This window comes from Muscardinus avellanarius (assembly GCF_963383645.1).
Source record: "Muscardinus avellanarius genome assembly, chromosome: 19".
NCBI classification, from domain to species: Eukaryota; Metazoa; Chordata; class Mammalia; order Rodentia; family Gliridae; genus Muscardinus; species Muscardinus avellanarius.
In genome coordinates, this window is record NC_137805.1 from 2,608,345 (window position 1) to 2,628,757 (window position 20,413).

At 35.6% G+C, this 20,413-nt stretch overlaps 1 protein-coding gene and 1 pseudogene across 2 annotated transcripts in view; both read right to left on the bottom strand.

The window, feature by feature from the left end:
- Window positions 1-20,413, bottom strand: part of MACROD2 (mono-ADP ribosylhydrolase 2) — a gene marked incomplete at both ends in the record, with an annotated part of 2,062,459 nt that overhangs the window by 354,550 nt on the left and 1,687,496 nt on the right. The window lies entirely within an intron of this gene.
- LOC308277082 (nuclear transport factor 2-like) lies at window positions 16-552 on the bottom strand (annotated as a pseudogene). Its single transcript has one exon. The product of its transcript is annotated as a nuclear transport factor 2-like (transcript).

Sequence of the window (20,413 nt, forward strand, 5' to 3'; positions counted from 1 at the left end):
TGTAGTGTCCAAACATCATGCACAACAGCTTAGTGACAGCAGCGCACTGCGCCCACTCCCACCGTGGCCCTGCTCGTTTGTGTATGACATTTGGAGCATCTGCAGGAGCGTGATAGTATCGGGAAGAGGAGGGAGGAGGAAACAGCATGAGTGCCTGGTCAGGAGGAGGTCAGCCGAAGTTTGCAGGGCAATCCTGAACATGTCATTGGTGCAAACCCAAGCATCGTTGATATTCTTTAATAGAAACATCTGGTGAAATCCCATAATGGGATCTTCATCAGCCTTGAGCTGGCCCACGACCATGCTTATGATGCAGCTGTCTGGCATGGGCTGATGGTCCTGCGCCGTGATGCTGTGCTGGATTTTCTGGAACAGAAGGCTAGACAACTTCTCCACAATGGTAGCTTTCCCCTGGAACTGCTGTCCTTCTCACGTAAGGCATGATGCATCAATATAAATTGCGCCTAGTTGGGTTCTGTCATTTTCAAATAACTGGTAGTAATGTTGAATGAAGCTGGATCCAATCTGCTCCCAAATTGGCTTGTCTCCCATTCTGGAGCGTCACCCGGTGTCACTGAGACCAGAGGGGCTGGCACGATGGCGGCAGCGGCAGCAGCAACCCAGCGCGGTCTGCGAAGGTATATTTTAAAATATTGACCTGACCAGCTTCTTAACAAGTCCAAGAGCAGTGGGCTCATTTTCAGATCCCCCATCGTCACACTTGTACTTGACACACCCAGGGAGTTGGCTTTCACATAAACAGAAGTGGCCCACTCCCTGCCAATTGACATTCACATCAGGATGAATGTGTGATGATTGAGATTCTGTTTTATTTACCCACTGGCAGCTCAAGCAGGAACTAAAGGATATTCAAACTAAAGAGTTGTTTTAGTTAAGATCAAACGGCAGGCAGGTGTCAAAGCACATCTTCAGTAGAACAGGTGTTAATTTTCAAAATTTCCTTAGAAAGTACTTTATTTTCTATCTTCCCTAGCAACAAAGTTGAGCTAAAAGAGGAGACACAGACATACATTTCCTGGATGGTGACTTTCTTGTCATACTGACTCCCTATAATATCAGCTGTCCTCTCTCAATTCTAAATTACTCTCTGTGCAAAATGAAATGGAAACTGAAAAGGGAATTACTCAGATAATTTAGGTAAAAAAATAAGTTCTTCAGAAACATCCAGATTGAGGCAAACATGTTTTCTATGGTTCATATCATCCTGATAATTGTCTTAATTCTCCATTTCGTTTTGCTTCTGTAGACAGCCTAATGGCAGTTAAGGTTTTTTTGGATCTTGCCGCATAAGAATAAATACTCAAGCTTTTTCAGATGAGTCAGAAAGAAAAAAATCACTGTCGTTTTAAGTGAGTATGTGCCCCATTCCTAACCATTTGCTGGCCTGTAAGTTTTCACACACAATTCGAAACACAGATGATATTTATACTGACAAAGTAAAGAGAATAAAGCAGTCTTTCCTGAAAAAAGTAATTTCTCTCTTACCAAAGTGTCAAGTTAAAGTTCAGTTGCTGTCTGTATTGTGGTGCTAGGGGACCATTATTATCTGAATCATCTGCAAAATGCCAGAAAATGTAGGAAATATGGTGGCTCAATGCAAAACGCTCTCTTCATATGATGACCCACGAGTGTTCCATTCCTAACACCGCAACCATACGTGTGCCGCTTGCTCTGGAGTCCTTTGATTTTTTGTCTGCATGTGGATATAGATCATTCTCGTGACTGTAACTTGTGATATAGAGACAAGGAAAAATCAGTAGATATTGAGCATCTCTAATGCACCAGGGCTATGTTATTTCCTTTAGCTTTCATAACAGCACAATATATATGCAGGTATTATAATTACTATCCAATAGAAAACAGAATCTGATAAATTTCAGCTAGTAAATGGCTATTGGGAATAGGTACTCTAGAGTCCATGCTCCTTTCTGCCTACCATAGTGTTAAATCTCCTACACATACATATACCTTCAAAAGGTTTACTATAGTTCACATCACATATCCGTATTCCATAAAGATATATTAGATAAATAAAGAAATTTGAAGAATTCTTTAGAAGACTATGGAAAGATAGTCTATACTGACTTGTCCTCTGATTTTGAGGCTGAGGGTAAAAGTGACTTCCTAATTACATGCAAAATAGCAGAAATAGGGCCTGAGTCATCAGTTTGTTCCTTAAATTGTTTCTGAAATTCTGTTAGGTGACAAAATAAGTATGTACTAAAAATAAAATATAGAAACTTGCACTAAAATTCTCCACCAACTCTTGCCAACACCAGAAGAAAAAGTGACAACTTTGCCAGATGCATATCCCTGCATTATGTCATTGTTCTCAGTTAACAGGAGCAAAATCCATTTATTGAGATAATTACCAAAAGGCAAAATAGCTTCAAATGAAATACAGGTGGTTAACAATGCCCTCTGATTTCTCCTGAAAGTGTTGAAATATGGCATGAAATTTCTGAAAGAACCAATTCCTGCATTTCTTCCAGAAAAATTGCCTGTACATAGGCTTCTGTTAAACTGATTTAAAATTATTTTATTCCTTATTAAAAGTAATTTATCTTTATTAAAACAATTCACCCATTCCTATTATGAGCCAGACAAACAAATAAATTAGCCATTACTGGTGACATCATAGGCTTTTGTTTACAAACATTTCAATTAAAAAAACTCAAATCACTGGTTAAGTGTGTCTAATTTTTATTATTGTTATAATTCAAGATAGTTATTGCTATATTTTTCCCAGAATTGAGTTATTTTGCTATAATTGAAAGCATTATGAAAAATTGGTAGAGTTGAATCTATTTATTTTGAGTCATAGAAAATATTAGGTGTATACTAAAGAAAACAAATGCAAATATATGTCTATACAATTAAAACCATCTTTTGCATATATACATATCCCAGGAATTATACAAAAGTATAATTTGTTAAAGTAGAATATGAAGTGTCAATACTTTATGCAAGGCTACCAAACCTACAAAGTAAAAGTGGGTATGAGACATCTTGTTGAAGATGATTTTTATCTTCTGTGGGGATCCTATTTGTTGATTCTCCTTCTAGGGAACAAAATACTTTGATTATATATGTGTCAGAAAAATATGACATGCAGATGTAATTTCTTCTCTAATGTCTTACCCATTTCTCAAAATAATTTTTTATCACATAAAACCTATTCAACAGTGATTTGGGCTTCACTATATCTAGGACAATGGAAAAATACAGGTGAACTGAGATTGGACAGCCAGATGCTCCATATCAATGTCCTGTTTCCTCGATTCCTCTGCATACCTCTCTGCCATCTGCCTTGTCAACTTTCATTATTTCTGGCGGCTGCTTTGGATAATGGAGGATTAGCTGGCCTTTGGATTATGACATGAAGCCCTGTAACACTCATATTTGATAGCTCTAGATGAATCCTGGAACTTCTACTCTGTTCTCTTGAATTGTTCTTTGTTAAAATTTTTATTGGTGCAATTTAATCATACAACTTAATGGAGTACAAGATGGTAGAGGCATATATGTACAAATCATCCAATTAGCTCTTACCTAATTCCCACCCTATTCATTATTTTCCCTGCCTGATTCAGCATGCTAACGTCTCCTAGGTTTGGTGCCCTTGCACAAAGTATTGACACTTCCTATTCTACTTTATCAAATGTCAAACTCTTATTCATCCTTCAAAACACCCTCTGAAAAAAAATTTCTTACATCTATATCCTCATACCTTACCTATATCACAATTAAGTACCCTTTTTCTACATTCCTGTAGCACTCTCTAAACATCTTTAACACAAATAGGCTAGCATATGATTCTTGGTTCTGGTATCTCTCTTCCTGATCATGTAGCATTCTTTAAAAGCTATATCCCATTAATCATCCCAACACCTTCAAGAGCTGGCATATTTGATATTCTTTTCTCTCTACTGCTGTCGATGTCTCAAAGTAACAGAATTTGAATTCAAGTGAGGAACTAAGACAAAAATCTAAATAATAAAAATGAATTAAACATCTGTCTTCTAATTCAGGCTCTAATTCTCATAACTGTTGTGTTTGTGTGTGTGTGTGTGTAGAATGAATAGGGCTATGGATGACCTGGCTAGTCTAAACATACTACAGAACATTCATTAAGTCCATATGAGAATTAATTCTGTTAATTAACCTAAGTTACCTTAACACGTCACTTAAACCTCTCCTTGCTACTGTCCTCTCATCTGTAAAATGGAGAGAATGAAAATTTCAATTACAAGGATGTCTCCTCTCACTATTCCTTCCAACACTGTACTGAAAGTCCTAGCTAATTCAATAAAACAAGAGAAGTACATAAAATATATATGGAACGGGAAGGAAAAAATAAAACTGCTCTGTTCTTACATGACATGATCATGATTGTAGAAAATACAAAAGAATAGACAAACTTGGAGATAATAAGAGATGTTACTAAGCTTGTGAGGTGTTAATATACAAAAGTATATTGCTTTCCTATATACTATAAATGAATGAGTAAAATTTGACATTAAAACAATGTCATTTATTGTAGTAAATCTAATAGTATATTCATAATAGTTATTAATCTAACAAAATATGTATAAAATCTTCACAAGAAAAGCAAACTTCATGAAAGAAATGAAAAAAAATAAATTTATAAATGAAGAGATATTCAATGTTCATAAATAGAAAGTTTGAATATTTTTCTTTAAAATTAAATTTATTTTAAACTGATACATTAAAAATGTGCCCATTGAATAATGTTATATATTAATAAATTGCATATATTATATAGAGATCAAATCAGTTTATATATAGAATCATATATATATATATATATATATATATATAATTTTTATGGTAAACCTTTCAATATACTTTCCTTGAGTTTAAATATACAATTTCTTATTGTAATCTATAATTATTCTTGCAAGAAGTTAGAGCTTCTTGCTTCTAACTATAACTTAGTACTTTGGCATATACTGATCAATCTTTCCTTATACTCTGTAATCAATATTCTCCACATCTAATAGATCAAATTTTTAGAGTTCACAGATAAGTAAAATCACACACTGCTTGTCTTTCTTTTTTTTTTAATTTTATTGGTGCACTGCAGCCATACACCTTAATAGAGTAAAAGATGATAGAGTTATACCTGCACACATTACTCATTTAGCCCTTCCCCAGTTCCCACCCTATTCCCTCTCCCATTTCTTCTCATGTTTGACTTTCTGATTAACTTTGATAAGTTTGTGAATGTTCATTATTCAGATGATAGTTCTTCACAACACAATTTATATAGATTAAATAAAAGACCAATAAAAATGCCAGAAAATTATTTTTGGATCAAACACAAATTTAAAATTTTATAGAATCAAAAGATCCATAATAGGAAACAAAATATTAAAGAAGAATAAAGTCATAGGAAACAAGCAAAGGCAATCCACGGGGAAAACAGTCATTTCAACAGATGGTGCTGAAATAACTACACATGTATATGCAAAAAAAATTCTAAACACAGACGTTATTGCCTTCACAAAAACTGATTCAAAATGAATCAGAAGCAAGAGCTGCTGTGCAAACCTGTAATTCCAGTAATTAGAAGGTTGAGACAGGAGGATTGCAGGTTCACAGCCAGCCTTATCAACTTAGTGCTCTCTGCAACTTAGCAAGACCTTATTTCAAAATAAAAAATGAAGTAGGGCTGGGGATATAGCTCAGAGATAGAATGTCCCTAAGTTCTATACTCACTACCATACACACACACACACACACACACACACACACACACACACACATACACACACAATCAAGCCAGGCCTAATGGTTCATTCTCATAATCCAAGTATTTGGATGGTTAAGACAGGAGGATCATAGATTTGCAGCCAATCTCAGCTACTTAGTGAGGCCCTCTGCAACTTAGACCCTCTTTCAAAATTAAAGAATAAAAAATGGGGCAGAGGGTGTAGCTCAGAGGTCAAATGCCCCTGTGTTCTATCCCCAAACCCACACACACACACAAAAAGAGAATAAAAAATAGGGCTTTGGGTGTAGCTTGGAGGTAGAATACCCCTGGGCTAAATCTCCAGTACCACCCCAAAATTTGAATACATAAATCAGAAACATTAGTATAAAATTCTAAACTATAAAACTCCTAGAAGACAAGACAGGAGATAAAATAAAAATTTGGGGGAATGAAAATGTCTCTTTTAATACAACACTATGAAATAAATAATTGATAAGTGGGACTTCATTAATTTTTTATTTGTTTTTACATAGCAGTAGGAATTGAACCCAGGGGCATTCTGCCTCTGAGCTACACTTTCAACACTTTTTTTACTTTTTATTTTTTTGAAACAGGATTATACTAGGTTGCTAAGAATCTTGTTATGTGACTGAGACATCCTTGAACCTGTGATTCTCTTGTCCCAGCATACCAAGTACTTATATTACATATGTGTGCCACCATTTCCAGCTGACTTTGTTAAAATTAAAAATTTCTGTTTTGAAAATATATCAAGAAAATGAGAACAAGTCACAGACTATAAGAAGATATTTGTAAAAGATACATCTAATAAATGACTATTACCTGAAATTACCAAAAGACCTCTTGAAACTTAACAGTAAGTAAACAAAAAACCTGATGAAAAATTAACCAGACACCTCACCAAAAATGAGACAAGATGGCCACTAAGCATACAAAAGGTACACTACCTCATATATTACCATGGAGATGTTAATTAAAACAATGAATACCATTATAAATCTATTAGAGTGACCAAAACATAGAACACTGTCAATACCAATGTTAGTGAGGATATGTAGTTATAGAAACTCTCATGTATTGCCAATAGGAATAGAAAATGGTGTACAGCAGTTTGGAAGACAGTTTGACAATTTCTTACTAACCTAGGTATACTCTTACCATCCAAACCAACAACCACAGTTCTTAGTAATTACTCACAGAAACTTAAAACTTATGTTCATAGAAAAAACTAGCCCATAGGTATTTATGGTACCTTTATTCATAGTTGCCCAAACTGGGGAGCAACAAAGATGTCCTTCTCTATGTGAATGGATGAATAAAATATGGCAATCCAGTAAACAGAATGCCATACAGTGCTAACGTGACATGAGCCATCAAGCCATGATAAGGCATGTATAAATCTTACACACATTACAGAGTGAAAAAAAATCTATCTGATAAGTCTACATACTGTATGATTCCACCTGAATCCCATTTTGGAAAAGACAAAATTATGGAGACAGCAAGACAATCAGTGGTTCCTAAAGAGTGGGGAGGGGAGAGAGATAAAAAGCAGAAGTCAGAGAATTTTTAGGGCAGTGAAAATACTTTGTATAATATTGTTAAGGTTAGATATAGAATGCCCACTGAAGAGCTCATATATTAATGTTCAGAGTTGATACAATCAAGTCATGAAGGTTGTAATCTCATCAGTAGATAAATCCATTGTAATGAATTCACTGAGTGGTAACCTAGGCCAGTGGGGTGTAACTGGAGAACATAGGTCCCTGGGGATGTGCATTAGGAATTGTGGTTTGGTCTTTGAATTTCCTTGCTTGTTTGAGCTCTCTTGCTTTCAGACTCCATGATGTGAGAGCAGAGCCCTTCTTCTCCACCTTTCTCTGCTTCCTGCTATCATGCTCTGAAATCTGCTGACCCTGGCTTTACATGGACCAAACCCAAAATCTCCAAAAAACTGGGAGCAAATAAATCTTCCTCTAAGATGTGCGGTCAGTTGTTTTGATTACAGCAGCGAGAATATTGACCAAGGCAGTATTCTATATGTCACTAGATATTTGTCTAAACCTATAGAATATGTAACCAAGACTGGATACTAATACAAACTATGAAGTTTGGATGATAATAACATGTCATTGTAGGTTTAGCATTATAATATATCACTGTAGTGGGAGTGTTGCTAATGTTGTCCATGCATGTGTGTGTGTGTATGAAGTATATGAGAAATCTATATATCTTCTCAATTTTGCTGTGAACCTAAAAATGCTCTTTGACAAACGTTTCCTTTTGATGTTCTAAACTCTACTTGAAAGAAAATATGCACTCTTTCACATAAGGATCAGAGGCAAAGGGATGTTATTATGAGCGTTGAAATAGAGAATTTGCCATCTAACCTACAAAATACAGACATGGAGATTCATGGTGATGTATACTCACAGAGTTACCTAAGCCAAAGAGTTAGTATATCAAGTCTCTCACAGAAAATTATGGCTGAAAGGCTAACAGAAACACAAATTTTGTCTCTAATGATGCAGTGATTTTTAATCAGTGAATATGTTGAATGAAAAAATTCACTGGTTGGTTCTATCAATTAAAACTTTGAGTTAGGACAATTTATGATTAATATGAAGAAGGAGAAAGAAAAGAAAAATGGGTGATTTTGTGTAGAATTTTAAAAATTAAATATGGCAAATTACAAAATACAGGTGCTTCTTCCACTGGTAGAGAAGTAACAATTTCATGAATATCTAAGCAAACTAATGTTTATTATTTATGATTATGTTTTACTTTATTAAGTCAGTCCTTACAGTGAAGCTTGGTGGGAGTTGGTCATTTTTGAGATATAAAAAGAAAGTTTCTGGAGAATTCTGTGGTGGAGACAATTGAATGTTTTTTTCCTTAATTAGAAAAACATCTTATAGTGAATCACCCTGGAGTTTACCCATAACTATCATGGCTTGTAGAGGACACATAAATTTCTGATATTTCACTGAAGTACTACTTTACAGTTTAGCAAGGTACATAAATTCTTTGCATCAGTCTGCCTCAAAGTTTGTTCAAAATTTCTTATAATAGAACTGCCAGTCATTTCAGGACCTATAGTACTCATTTTTAAAAGACATTGTCCATAAATTTCTGATATTTACAGCCTGCACATGAAATAAATACAGAGTTTTTGTTCTGTAGCATTCATGCATAAGTATTGCATTGCTCTTTGTGTATGCAGAATTAAATGCTTTAGGAAAGATTCATCCTTGCAAATGATAATTTGAAGGACTACACTGAAAATATTTCAGTCTAGATAGGATTATAAAACTGTTTAATAATCAGCACTGATGCTGGCTTGAAGGAGGATAATTAGAACCTATAATGCTAAGGATGCCTTCTGAAACATTTTAAGTGGTTAATGCTACTATCTTCATATCCAAAGAAGGCTCAGTGAGTTGACAGATAATAACCAAGAGCTTTAGCCAAGGTCATGGGGATAGAAAAAGAAATTTCATTTCTCCTTATATGTTTTCTTATTAGATTTACTGTTATCCTGCAATGCATTTTTGTGATGTAATTTCCCCCATAAATGTCCCGGATCTAATACGGAGACTCTTGGTTTTGAAAGATTCAGACTTCTGGAATAATGGATGAAGAACACCTCCTGCCAATGGCTTCTGAGTATTTGAGACTGCAAGGCAGAGGTTTGCTGGTTCATATCTAACCCTATAATGCTTTGGCAAGAAGGAGAAAATGGGCACAGAGTCTGATAAACGATAAACATGGTTGTGTTGTAACTCTTGGTACAAATCTATACTACATATTTCTGAAGTCTAAAAAATCTCATGGCCCCAGCATTACATTTATGTACAAGTGTTGTAGAAGGAAAGAAATGTAATAGTTATCTAAAACTAACTATACAGATATAGTCAGGAGCCAATGCTCTGGGAAAACATTAAGCCACATTTTAACTTGTGGAAATGAGATGAAAGAGTAACTTGCCTGTGTGCTTTGAAAACAAAGTAAAACAAGAGATATGACCATGTTCTTGGGAGTTTTTGAGACCAGAGTGTCAACGACTACCCTTGCTGGAATCCTTGAAGCATCCAAAGGCTCTGCTGGTCCCCATTCTTCTTGTCAGTAACTGCATTATTTCATTGTCTATTTTATAGCAGAATTAGTACAATCACTTTGGAGAATAGTGTGCATGTTACTCAAAAGACTAGAAATAGAACCACCATATGATCCAGCCATACCACTGCTGGGTATATTTTCAAAGAAATGGAAGTTGAAAGACTTAGTGATATATGCACACCCGTATTTATAGCAGCATAATTCAATAGCTGAATTATTGAACCAAACTAGGTGCCTGTCAACAAATCAATGGATAAAGAAAATGTGGCATATACATAAAATAAATTTTAATCAGTCATAAAGAAGAAAACTATGTCATTTGCAGCAAAATGGATGGAACTAGAGAATATTATGCTAAGTGAGATCAGCCAATCTCAGACAAACAGATCATATGTTTTCTCTTATATGTAGAAGCTAGAACAAAATTAGGAAGAAAATATCACTTTAGTCAAATGAGGAGAGAAGACAGTAAAATCATGGAAAGGGGTTGGGGAAGGGAGGGGTGACAGGAAAAAAGCATTAAGGAATAGAACAATTCAAATAAGGGTAAGTGCATACAAGAAAGTTTCAGTACGAATCTTGAATCTCATTAACATGTATGCAGAAGGAGGAAGGGAGATGGGGGGGGGGCATGCAGAAGGAAATAGACCAAGCGGTGTTTGCACGTATGGTTGCATCGGTCTGAATCTCACTACCATGCATAATTACACTGAACCAATAAAATTTTATGTACATAAAAAGAACGGTCTGAAGCCGGGCGCAGTTGCACACATTTGTAATCCCAGCACTGGGGAGGCTGAGACAGGAGGATTATGGTTCACAGACATCCTCATCTACTTAGGCCCTTTGCAACTCAGTGGGACCCTGTTTCAAAGTAAAGATTAAAAAATAGGGCTGCGGGTGTAGCTCAGAGGAAGAATGTCCCTGGGTTCCATCCGCAGTACCACAAAAATTAAAAATAAAAAAGGAACTACCTGTCCTTGCTTCCATTTCTTCTCTTCCCAGTCTCTTTTACATCCACTCCAATCAGCCTCCCCCACTACAATTCCACCAGAATGGCTGCTCCCTAGGTCCCCTATTAATCCAGGCCAAGGCTGCATTCTCAGGGCCTGCTGACAGGGTTTTCCCTCTATTGTTTCATCTTCCAGCTCCTTGGCGGCTCCATCTAAGCCATCCTGGAAGGCATACCCTCCATTCTCAAGTGTCTAGGGCCAGACTGTATGCTCACTAGTATTCTGTTCTTTAATCCACAGAGTAGTAACAACAAGACACATTTGAAGGGTTTAGACATTTGGAGGCAAAATGCCTGCAACTGTTTATGAAATGTTTTATACTTTCTCAAACAATCATTTCAATAAGTCGTAGGGTTACTTAAATAAACCAGTCTGTCTAGCAAGAAACATGTCAGCTTTGTGCCCTACCTATTCCACGTATCCTGACACAAACAGAAGTTTATGTTTTCATGTCTTTCAACTAGAAAGCGCTCACCTCCACTAAGCAGCACATATCTGACATTTAATTAGAGACCTAATTGTGCCTTTTGCTGGCCTTAGCTTATTTTTTTCATTTAGAAGAAAAAGAAATACAAATTGTTTAAAGTTATGATGATAAAGAAATTACAACTCCAGTTAAGAGTCCAATACTTCTTAAGGAAGAAATGAGATACTTTTTCCCCCTAAAATCAAAGGAATAAATTAAAAATTACTACAACAATTATTTCAGAGGATACACCCAGTGCTTAAAGAAACAGCTAATGGAAAAATGTCTTCTTCAGCAGGTGTTAGTTCATGGCTCATCCTATGAATACCTTTTCATCAAAAGAATGGGACTTAGGAAAGAAGAAATGAAAGCCCACGAGAAGTCAGTGTGAGGAGATTCTGGGAGGCTACATTGTCTCCAAAGGAAAATTACTTTTTTTTTTCTGTCACCATACTTTCATTTCCTATTACACCTTTCAGTATCTTCAATTCCTGTCCTTTCCTAATTAAGTGAAGTTGCTTTTCTGTTCTTCTTTTTACTGAGAGCTTAATATAAAGAATAATTCTTCCAAATGTGGTGCTCAGAAAAAAAGAAAATAACTTATTGATGGAGTTCACCGTTACTGTTTTTTTTTTCTGTGCCTTGTGTTATTTCTTGTTAAAAGCAGTATTGTCTTGAAAGAAAAAATAAGATGATGTGACAGAAAAAGATGAAAAGTTGTAAAAATACTGTAAACAGAATGGGAGCAAAGTATAAAGCTCATGGAACTTAAAAAGCTCAATGTCACATATGAAAGGCCAGCCAACAGAGACCTACCATTCACATGGTCTCCATTCTCCCCAGCCCTAGTTCTTTTGCTGATGCCTTTCCAAGTTAGTGTGCCAAATAGAAGGGTGGTTCTGCATCATTTCTTTTTAATCAAAATGTGAGAACTTATCTGGAATTAGCCATGTTTTAAGCAGCCTACCTGGCTTAAGTATTCATGTACCTGAAAAAGGTATCTCCAAAAAAAACAAAATCACCTTATAGAAGAGATTCATCTTTGGAAGTTTGTGAAAGAAGCCATTTAACTACAAAATGTCAGTATGCAAATTAACTGACATGCATTTTTGAGCCCATATTTGGGTCAAGTTTTTACACAGTTTTTTTTTTAAATGGCAGTCATTGAAGATAAATAATTTAATAGTTGTTTATCTTCTGTGCTATTAAAATGTAAAATGCCATAATACCTTGCATAATTTGGAGTAAATATAACAACACACTGTGAAGCATAGTACTAAACAAAAAGGTTTTTATAGTATCAAACTGTTTATTACTGGATGCACAGGGAACCTGAATGAAACCAAGCAAGTCTTCCATCTTTTTAACTAAAAAATGGGGAGATGGTTACAATGATCTAGTGGTAATAGAAAACTGTATATATTTTTTTGTTTTATTCTGTACTTTGAAACAGGGCCTCCGTAAATTGCAAAGGACCTCATGGATTAGCTGAGGCTGGCTACAATCCCAGATCTTCCTGTTTCAGTCTTTCAAGTACTGGGATTACAAATGTGCCCCATCATGCCCAGATCAACTGTGTAATTTTTATAACAAAATATATGCAACAAATCTGTTCCAAAATAATTTGAGTTATTAACCAAGTTATCTCAGACAGGAGAAACACCAAACACTCTCCAGTTTCTTTTTAAATACACACTTGCAATCCCAGCATTTGGGAGGCTGAGACAGGAGGATTGCAGTGCACAGACAGCCTCAGCTACTTAATGAGGCCCTTTGCAATTCATTGAGGCCCTTTTTAAAAATAAAGAATAAAAAGTAGGGCTTGAAGAGGAGCTCGAATGCAGAATGCTGCTGGGTTCTATCCCCAGTACCGCAAAAATAACTAACTAACTAAATAAATAAAATTAATAAAATTTAGTAGGGATGGAGTTCTGATTGTTTACTATATTATGCAATTAAATTATTATACATTTATATACATAAAATAATATTAGGTATGGTGGTACTGGGAATGGAACCCAGGGGCCTTCTACCTCTGGGCTACACTCCCAGACCTATTTTACATTTTTTATTTGGAAACAGGGTCTCTTAAGCCAGATAAGGGTGGCTTCGAACCTGTGCAATCCTTCTGTCTCAGCCTCCCAAGTGCGGGGATTACAAGCCTGCACCACCATGCCCGACTAATATTATATATTTTAATATTGTAAGCCTTTGTTGATTTTTCTTGTGCATTAATTTGTTTATCTTTTAATCAATAATAAAAGAAAAAGAATATTCTAGGTAAGATCAGAATTTCCAGGAAAATAACCATGTTCTTTGGTAGAGCAGACCCTTGATGTTCATATTTCCTAATGTGACATAAAGAAAGCATTCACAGTGGTAACTAATGCAAAAGAACAATCTTCAAATTACTTTTGAAAAATTCACACTAAAAATAAAAAGATTCAAAATAGATTGGTGTTCTCATTATAAAATACTTGGATAAGTTTACTCCTTAGTATTTTATTGTTTTGTGGGAAATCCTGAGTGGAAGTGTTTTCTAAATTTCTTTTTCAGTGTATTTATGGTCAGTATACAAAAAGCTTCCAATTTTTTAAGGATGATTTGTATCCAGACACTTCACTGAATTTTTTATAAGTTCTATAAGCCTTTTGGTTGAGTTTGTTGTGTTTTCTTAGTATCATGTCATCTGCAAATAGTAAAAGTTTGAGTTCTTCTTTTACTTTTTGTACTCCTTTGATTTCCTTTTCTTGCCTTATTGCTCTGGCTAGGGTCTCAAGTACTACATTGGAATAAAGTTAACCAAGAAGGTAAAAGACCTCTACAAATAAAATTATAAAAAATTTGAAAATATGAAATTGAAGAAGAACTTAGAAGATGCAAAGATTTTCCATGTTCATGGATAGGCAGAATAAATATCATCAAGATAGCTATCCTTCCAAAAGTGGTTTACGGATTCAACACAATACTCATTAAATTACCAAGGTCATTCCTTACAGACACAGAAAAATCAGTCCTTAACTTCATTTGGAAGAGAAAAAAAAAAAAACAGAATAGCTAAAGTAGTTCTCAGCAACAAAAACCATGCAGAACAATCAAAATAACTGCCTTTAAACTATACTACAAAGCCATAGTAATAAAACAGCATAGTACTGGCACAAAACAGATACATAGCCCAATGGAGCAGAATAGAAGACTCAGAAACAAATCCCTACACTTACTTATACATTCTACCCAAAAGAAAAAAAAACTAAACTGCCAAAATAAGCATGCATATCTATGGTCATAGCTGCAAAATTCACCATTGCCAAACTATGGGACCAGTCAAGATGTCTATCAGCAGATGAATGGATTACAAAACTACGGGATATGTACACAGTGGAATTTTACTCAGCCATAAAGAAAGACACAATTATGTCATTTACAGGAAAATGGATGGAACTGGAGAACATTATGCTAAGTGAAACTAGTCAGTCACAAAAAATAGGAAGTCATATGCTCTCCCTAATATATGAAAGCTAGGGAAAAAATGGGTCATAGGAGGAACTCTAGATGAAGAAGGAGATTCTATAGATGAGCAAATAAGGAGACCTAACTGAGGGGATGGAGAAGGGAAGAGGGAAATTCTCTAATGCACATGATGTACTTTAACAAACATATCAATATCAATCACTAAGCCAAGTATGGAAAGGAGGGAGGGGAGGGAATGAGGTAGGAACTAGGTAAGGGCTAGTTGGGTGATGTGTGCATGTATGTCTCCACCATCTTGCATCCTATTAAGATGTATGAATACAGTGTACCAATAAAATATACTTGGATACAATCATTTTAAACATAAATTAAAATTCAACAAAAAGAAAAAGCCACTTATTTCTAATATAAATCTATAATTCTTGGTATTGTTTCTTAAACAACATATTCATTGTTATTCTTTTATAACAGTGTAACAATCTGTATATAATCCCTTTGACAATGTTTCCTTGAATAGGGTGTAATACTAATTATCAGAAGACCTTTTCTTTTCAGTACTGAGGATGGAACCCAGATGCACCCTACCTTCAAGCTACACTCCTTGCTCTATTTCTATTCTTTATCTTTAAACAGGTTTTAAACAACACAAGTTTAAGTATAAATATATACATGCATATGTATATACAAACTCACACAGTACATATTTATACATATCTACACATATCTATATCATATTTATGTATGTATAAAGATGCTGTGTTTTTCCTCTTGGAATTTTACTGATGTTTCATAGGAATACACTGGCATTTGATTAAGAGTATGGTTTCATTATGGGGGGGGTACAAATAATATAATTAAGCCTAAAGATGTCATTTCATTTAGAAACTACTTAGATTATTTGTTCAATCTTCCCCCTCTGAATTTTTTTTAAGAGAGAGCCTACACTTGGTTTCTTAATTATCTTTGGCTTTTGGCTACTAAGTTCTCTCTTCTCAAGTCCCTATTTGCTTCAAATATTTTTTTTAAAGTAGTTGCTGGAAGAAGGTAGCTAAAATGTTGTTAGCAAAGGATTTAAGATAACTGTATAGGAAAGGGTAAGTTTCAGAAGCTAAGAGCTTCCTAATGGTGTGAAGAGTTACATTTTCAATAAATAACAGGGAAGGAAGTAAAGTGATTCCATGCAGATATATTTAAGTCAAGTCTTAGTTTTGTGTTTGACCTCTGCTAAAGAGATAAAAAGAAGACAGGTGCAGTGAAGACTGCCTATAATCCCAGTATTTAGGAGGCTGAGACAACCCTATCCCTGACCAGACCAGACCCTGAAGTCTAGTCATACTGTGGGTAAAACAGGAAGAGTCACCTGTTTACAAGAGAACAGGGAATGAGAGCTGATTACAACATCTTTAGATAGCATTGTTTACCTCTGACAGACTGTACCTTTAAAAATTCTTGATAAAAGACTCCCCACCTCCAACTGGTCCTTGTGGCCTGCACCAAAGGATTTTAAACATTCTTATTCTCAATGGTGTTGTGTAGATAGAGCTTTCCTATTCTCTCCACAATCTAGCATTTGAGGGTATTGATGACCTATCTGGGAAAAGATATGAAACAGGGATAGTTGAAGCCAGATCATCAGTGAACCAGGACTGAAGACATGTGCCAGAAAGAAGATATATTCTAGGACTTAGGAATGGTGCCAGGAACCAGACCTCAGAGAAAAGAATCAGAGCCATTACAGCTAAAGTCTATTTCTACATATGTGATGTGCATCTTGGGCAAGTCACTCAACCTCTCCAGGATGATTTTCTGGTCACTAAAAGGAACTAATCAATGAATAATAATGACTTCAAAAGATTAGGCCAAAATCTCATTGGGTAATACCTGTAACAATCTATCTGCATGGTCAAAGGGCATTACCATGGCTAGGGGTGCAGCTACTGTGTGGTTGGGCCATGGTGCATCTCCTACTTTGTTGGTGATAGACTAAAGCAAATAGAGAAAATCAAAATTATGATGTGAGACTACAAGGCAAGGATAAAAGTCTAGAAAAAATAAAAACCACACACACAAATAATAGGATAAATTGGGTGGAGTGAGTTCTTTGTATTATATTTGTACTTTTTTATAAATCTAAATCTGTTCTAAAATAAAGGGTTATTTAAATAAGATTTTAAAAAGGTAATTTATTGGTGGATAGGAGAGGGGTAGCAAGGGTGCTCTGGTATCCCAGGCAACATCTTCTTAAGATCCTAAGAACAGATGGAAACCAGCTGTGCCCAAAGTTCCAAGAACCTTCTTCTAAACCAAGGGTCACTGAACAACAGCCTTTGGGCCCACTCCAATTCACCATATGTTTTTGTGAATAAAGTTTTACTAGGATACAGCCATGTCTATTTCCATACTGCCCATAGCTCCTCTTACAATTTGGCACAGAACTGAGTAGCTGCAACAGGGACAGTACAACCCACTGAGCTTAAAATATTTGCTCCAAGTATGTTAAAAAATTTTTTGAAGACTCCCGTTCTGTATTCTTTCACAAGTACAGGCATTAGTAGCAACATTTGGACTGCAAGGTCACTTTAAATTAGAAGATGGCATCATTGAAAAAAAGGACTGGGATGTTCTGAGGAATAATACACTTGTTTGGCCTTCTTTTCTCAAAGAGAATAATCAAAGATCACTGAACAAAACAAGCTTCTTAGTCATGTATTTTTTAAAAAGGGAGTATAAAAAATTTGAATCTAATGCTTAAAAACCAGGGGACTCCACGGAGGGGGGGTGCTAGCTATATTTAGGCAATGTCAATGCTCACTCTGTCATAGTTATTCTCTCTTAATCAGTAACACACAGGGTTTTAGAAAAATGTGAACCTTTATGGTTTTCGCCTAAGAAACCTCAAGTACAGATGATATTACTCTAAAGCAAAAACTGATTAAAGTCAGTTGTCAGAAATGAACTGAAAGTGTATGTTGAGTGGGGGTGAAGAATGAGGCATATACTGGCATCTAAGAATAAGTTATTCTGATATCTACTCTCCTCCCCTAAAATAAAAGCACAAAAACATGTAATGGTAAGAAAAAAACACACACAATTTCCCTGAGCTAGGAGAGGGGCTCTTTCTCTCTGGCAGGCCAGCAGCTGATCAATGAGTAGCAGAGAGAAATGAAAACAGTCACCCTGAGAGGTCTGCGGAAGAAAGGTATGGTTCTTGGTATACTGAGAAGTGTCTGCGGAAGAAAGGTATGGTTCTTGGTATACTGAGAAGTGCATCATTGGCAGATGTCCAGAGGCTCTCATCTGGCCGGATTTCCTTTCTGACTTTCCTTTAGATTTTAGCAATTAATATATCAAAAAATAAAAACTATTAGAAATAAGCTTTCCTTCCTGTAACTGAATAGAAGCACACACATGAGTGTTGCTTGATTTGGAAAGAAAAGTAAATGATCGATGAGAAACAGACAAACAAAAACACCCAAACTTTCATCCTGTCCCATAGACACATATTTCCTTGAAGATCTATTCACCAGTCACCTTCTTTCCACATACTTGATAGACTTAGAAAATCAAATGGAAGGATGAAGGATTACAGAGACATAAATCACTGTTGATACTAGAGCAAGATATTAAAACAGTAAAGTGTGAATGAGTTATCCTCCTTGTAATTCCAAATAAAATTACATTTTATTTCTATAAAAGAAAATACCAATGATGAATAAAATAATTTCAGAAAAAGAAAACTTTGCTTTTGTGGTTCCAAAAAGCTGAAGCTCCATAAGTGTTCTCAATACATCACTGTCCTTGAGACCCCCAGAAGGTCAAGACTCCAGGCTACTAACAACCAACAGCTGAAGGACTACTTTGGACAAATTCTGCCCCAAACAGACAAAAATGTGTGTTGTGAAAATTCTATGTAGCTTCCTTTCATGTTTATGTGGACTCATGATTTCAAAAGAAATGTTTTGTGAATAAAACAACATAATAAAAGAAAATCCTCAGCCAGGCATGGTGGCACCTGCTTGTAATCCCAGCATTTGGGAGACTGAGAAAAAAGGGTCGTGGTTCATGGCCAGCCTCAGCTACTCAGTGAGGCCCTTTGCAACTTAGTGAGACCCTGTTTCAAAATAAAGAATAAAAAAGAAGGGCTGGGGGTATAGCTTGGAGGCAGAATGCCCCTGTGTTCCATTCTCAGTAAAGACACACACAAAAAAAAAAGAAAAAAGAAAAAAAGAAAAAAGAAAATCCTGCTACTTGACAGGGTTTCCTTTAATGGAAAGAGTTTTTCATGCCAGTAAACATTTGATGCCTAAATCTGGTGGAGATAAAAGGAGCATATGACTTCCTTTTGGATGTGAATATTCAGAATTATCAGAGACTATGTAACATGCTTAATGAAGACAGAAAAAATTGCTATAAAGTTTCTATGATTACGTTAGCACTCCACTGAAATTTAAAAGTTTCATAGACGACTTCAGGTACTTTTCTTTTTATATGTTTTTGGGGGTGTGTTTATATTTTAATTGTATGGAATAGCTTGTTATTTTATTTTAGAAAGTCAAAAGACTTCTACATTATAAAGGAATAAAGCATTTTTTCTCAAGGAAGCAACACTATTTGCTTTTTTTTTATAATTTGCTACACTTATATATTAAAAACCAAGGATTCTGACCATAATTTCAAAGAACAAAAGGTAGCTATGGATTATTTTAAAAGTAAATACACAATATATAAGAATAAAATAAAGGGATAGGGAAAGGCAAATTAGGCAAATATTAATGAAAAGCAAAATGAAGCTAAACAGAACTTAATGATGCTCACATTTTTATCAGAAAATATACATTATCTTAGAAGAAGAGATAGAAATTATATTAGGGGTTATGAAAATATTTGTTTTTTTTTAATAACAGGAATGTAGCTTGTTATTTATTGGAAAAATCCAGCCTGCTCTTTGCCACCACCCACTGTGGCTGGACTTGTGGCTCCAGGCCCTGATCTCACACTGCATGGGGAAGTACAGATTTCCTGGTTTGCTTTGTCTATCCATTGGGAAAAAATTCTTTGGTTCCTTTGCCCATACAAATCTAAGAATAATAGCAAAGAATCTTGCAAGCCCTTTTCTGCCAGAGGAACAAAGTCCTGGCACTAAGGAGCCTGATCCAGCTCCTGCCCCTCTCTGGGGTTAGGATTCTACTGCTTTTGTTCTCATTCACTGGGCTTCAGCCACTGTCTCTCTAACACAACTTTGTGTTTGTCATTCCCATTTCCTAGCCTGCTCTTTCCCACACATTTGCACAGCTAATTTCCTAATGATTTTCCATTGGCTCACATCTCAATTCTCCATAAGCCCCTCCCCAAATTCCCACCCCTGTATCTCTGGTCTTCTTTACCCTACTTTATCTTTTTTCTGCAGCATTTGTATTCTAGCACATTAGATAATTTGTTTTTGAGATGTCTATTACTTACATTAGTGTCCCTCTCTAGGACATAGTTTTCACAAGACCAGGGGTTATGCATGGAATCGTGGACAACACATATGTATTGAGTAAACCTCAATACACGTTTTGATAA